The sequence below is a fragment of the Pyrgilauda ruficollis genome, unplaced genomic scaffold (genome assembly GCF_017590135.1).
Source record: "Pyrgilauda ruficollis isolate IOZ18807 unplaced genomic scaffold, ASM1759013v1 scaffold19, whole genome shotgun sequence".
Taxonomy (NCBI): Eukaryota; Metazoa; Chordata; class Aves; order Passeriformes; family Passeridae; genus Pyrgilauda; species Pyrgilauda ruficollis.
The window spans coordinates 1223838-1228265 of record NW_024518095.1 but is presented as its reverse complement, the minus strand read 5'-3'; positions in this window follow the sequence as shown (position 1 = coordinate 1228265).

Genomic DNA, 4428 nt, shown 5'->3' with positions numbered 1-4428 from the left:
CTGGGCACACTGCTGGCTCATGTTTATCAGGATGTTCAACAGCACCCCAGGTCCTTTTCTGTCAGGCAGCTTCCCAGCTACACTTCCTCCAAGTGTGTAGCACTGCATGTGCTTGTTGTGACTCTAAAGCAAGACTCAGCACTTTGTGCCTCGTTCAGCTTCATACAATTGACTTTGCCCCATCAATGCAACCTGTCCAGGCCCCTTTGCAGAACCTTCTTGCCTTCCACCAGACCAAGACTTCCACCCAACTCCGTGTCACCTGGAATATGACTGAGGGTACACTCAATTTCCTTGTACAGATCATTGACAAAGATATTAAACAGGACTGGCCCCAATACTGAGCCCTGGGAAACCCCCACCCCCGTGACTGGCCACCAGTTGGCCTCCATTAAACATCCCTCTCTGTGCCCAACCATCCAGCCAACATTTTACCCTGTAAACAGTGCACCTGTCCAAGCCACGAGCAGCTCACCACCTTTGGGTGGATCCCATACAGCCCCAGAGACTTGGGTCTGTCTAAGTGGTGTAGCAGGTCACTGACCATTTCCCCTTGGATTATGAGGGCTTCATTCTGCTCCCTGCCCATCTCCCAGGTCAGGGGCTGGGTTCTCAGAGAACAGCTGGTCTTACTACTAAAGACTGAGGCAAAAAAGGCATTGAGTACCTCAGCCTTTTCCTCATTCTCTGTTCCTGTGTTTCCCCTCCCATTCAACAAAGGATGGAGAGCCTCCATGGCTCTTCCTTCATTTGTCACAAAGGTATTTATTGAAACAGTTTTATTGTCTTTTATGGAGTAGCCAGGGTAACTCCTAACTGGGTTTTGGTCCTTCCAATTTCCTCCCTGCAATACCTCATGAGGTCCTCGTAGTGCTGCTGAGCTGCCTGGCCATTCTTCCACAGGTAATCAACTCTCCTTTTTTTCCTGAGTTCCAGATAAAGCTCTCCATTCAGCCATTCCAGTATTTCGGCACATGAGGACAGCCTGCTCCAGTGTCTTTAAATGTCCCTTCTTGAGGAATATCCAGCTTTCCTGGAATACTTTGCCCTTCAGGACTGCCTCCCAAGGGACTCTACCAATGAAGCTCCTGAAAAGGTCGAAGCCTGCCAAGGCTTTGGGAGTCCAAGACAGCAATTCTGTTGAGCCCCTTCCTTAGTTTTCCAAGAACAGAAACCTCTTATCATTTAATGGCTGCTGTGCCCAAGACTGCTGCTGACCATTACCTCACCTACAGTCCTCTTCTGTTCACAAACAGCAGGTCCAGCAGGGCAGCTTCCCCAGCTGGCACACTCACCAGCTGTGCGGGAAAGCTACCTTCCACACAGTCCAGGAACCTCCTTGACTGTTTCCTCTAAGCTGTTTTGCATTTCCAGCAAACATCTGATAAGCTGGAGTCCACCATGAGGACAAAGGCCAGAGATGGGGATTTACTAGAGTGCAGACCTAAATGTTAGCTGTTCAAACCTAAAAAAAAAAAAAAAAAACAAAAAAAACAAACAAACTTGCAGAAGAATCATATGTATGTAAATCTGGCAAAAAAATGTAGATGCTGCTAATATGCATGCTTGCCATTAAGCATCAGGAAATTTCCATCAAGGATGGAAATGCTATCTGGGAAAGGGCAGAGCTGATGTAGAATAAGGATCGTTAGGGAGACTTTGGTGTAGTTGCACAGATCTTGTGCTTGGTATGTTACATGAACTGTCTGCCCTATCAGTAAGACTGTCCTTTGAGTAGGGAAGGCTTAACTGAGTACTGAGAATTTAATGTATGTTTCATGTATCCCATTTTTAAAGTTTTGCAATCTGAGAAGTGTATCTTCATGTTTTCCAAACACCTGATACAAGCCAAAATACCCAGTGAAGGCAAACTTTCTTCTCCTTTAGTCTGATTAAGGTAAATTAGTAAATTGGCAAAATCCAAGTGCAGAGCAAGTACTTTCCAAGTTTGCATAATCAAATGAAAAGAAGTAAGAGCTACTAATCATGTGAATGTCATCTCTGCTTTCTGAAAGTATCTGGATAATACACATCCAAAAACTTTTCACATCCATGGCTAAGGATCCACTTGTCATGCAATTCACCAGAAAGGATCTGGATTTTAGGGATGCCACTTGTTTTACTCTCAAATCATTCCATACTCCAGATCTGAACAGGGAATTTATATTTTCTTGTGCTGTGCTCTCCAGCTTTTGACAGGTAACAACTCTTGGGCCTGATTGTACTCAATTATCACATGCCCAGAGGACAGACAGAATTTGGTAGCTACTGCTCAGCAGAGCTGCAGATGTATGCCCCAGAGACCAATGCTCAGAGGTTGCCCTGGTTTAATGAGTTCATTTCACTATTCTGCTCTACCACCCTTGCTTAACATCACACAACCAGTTTGAGGTCTCCACTGGGAAACTCTTGAAAAATAGTATTTCCTTCTTATTTAAAACCTGAGTCCTGTGATTTGGTAGGTTTCTAGTACAGCTATGCCAGGAGAGTCAGATCATGTGTGAGAGATGCCACTGATAGATGAAAATCAGAGAGAAGAAAGAGACTGCTTAAACACACATTGTAAGGCATGAGTTAAACCCTGGAACTAGAGATGCAACCTGACATGAATTGTTAACTCATCATGTGGTCAATCACTTCCTTCCAATGCAGTCAAATGCCACATGTGTTGATGAACCTTGTGGGTCCCTTCCAACTCAGAAGTGTGTTGTGTTATATTTCTGTGTATAGTGCTATATTTCTGTGTGTTGTGCTTATAGTTCATAGAAACATGAAACCTGCTAATCATACTTTACCAAACTACACAGCTGAGATTAACATATTAGTAGCCTTCTGGCATCAAACGTAGCCTTGGAGGAAACCAAAAACCAAGTCTGTCTTTGAAGGTTACAGTCTCTGACAACCATCATTTCCCTGGTGAACACCTTTTATTCATGCAGCACAGCTGGATGGACTAACTGCACATCCCAAGTGTTGAATTATGGTTTTCAGTGTCTCGGGTCCTTGGGAATTCTCTGAGAATTTGATCAGTGAAATGAGAGACAAAATAAATCCTTAAGTGTGAATAAATTTATGAGGGGTTTGGAAAGGCAGCTACTTGCAATGCTCAGAAGCCAGTGCCCTCCTGACTTGTTTCTTTCCCTTAGAAACATAATTTCTGCACCTTATACTACAACAATGCACAGTAGCTTCAGATGTAGTCAGGGATTCAACAGCCTGGATTCTGTCCATTCTGCAGCAAGAAGCAAGAGTCCCAAAATGCCCATGAGTAAAATACTTGCATTAATATCTCTTGATGAAGGCCTTCAGATTTGGAAATACAAGCACCCAAGCTGTGGAAATTGTTTAGGCTGAGAACACTTATGAGAATGCATCAGGGCAAAACTATCAGACTCGTCTTAGACTTCTTCCCGCTCACAGCCACTGCTGTAAGACAAAAGGTCAAGCTACATCAGACTCTGGCATGAAGCAGCCTTATCAACTCTTAGGCTTCCATTCACCATATTTTAGTACCAATGGAATTAAGTGCCAAAACTCTAGCAGGGCCAACCTACCCAAAGATGTAAAGGAAAGATTCGGACATGTGAGCATCTAATTTATATTCCCCAAGGTATTACTTAGTACCACAGCAGTTAAGACATCTTTCCCATTTCTCATCCAAGGGCACAGATGATTCCACTAGTCCAGCTGGTTTTAGCTTTGAACCACCCTGGTGTCCAAGGGTTATGCTCTGCTGCTATACAAAAATAAGGGATGCACCTCCTCCAGAGGATTCTGCAGGGAATATCCTCAAGATTAGACTGGCGAACAGCTGCTTTGAAATAAAAGGATTTCTCTGCAAAACAGGAAGATGCTTTCAGGACTTTGGAACAGCATTCAATTTTAACTTTCTGCATGCATGTTTGAACTGCAAAATGAGACATCTTTGCCATATTACGTGATTTGTAAGCAAATAAAGAAGAATACATGCCAGGAAGTAGAAATGGACTAAGCAATTCCAGACAAAGAATGTTTATGCCCACACAAAGCTTTGTCCAACATCTCGAGAAAAACATGATTAACAGTACTGTGCTGATCTTAATCAGATTTATTAAGACAAATGTTGAAAATCCAGCGTGCATGTTGTGTGTGGGTAACTAAAGAAGAAGAAGAAAAAAAAAGGCCAGATAAAAATGCCCAGAGGGAGTGAGCTAATGACTATCTTCCCATTACCTCATGGGATCATTAGGTCGACATGATCTCTCCGCGGCCAGCACCGGAGCCGCTTCCCCGCCGGGACGGAGGCCAGCGGCCTTTCCCTTCCCCTGCCGTCCCCTCGCACAGGTGCACCCTCAGCGGGAGACCCGACCCGCCGCCATGTCGGGGCGGGCACGGCGGGACAGCCACCTCGGCTCGCCGCCCTGCCCCCTCCCCGGGGGGCTGCTGGGC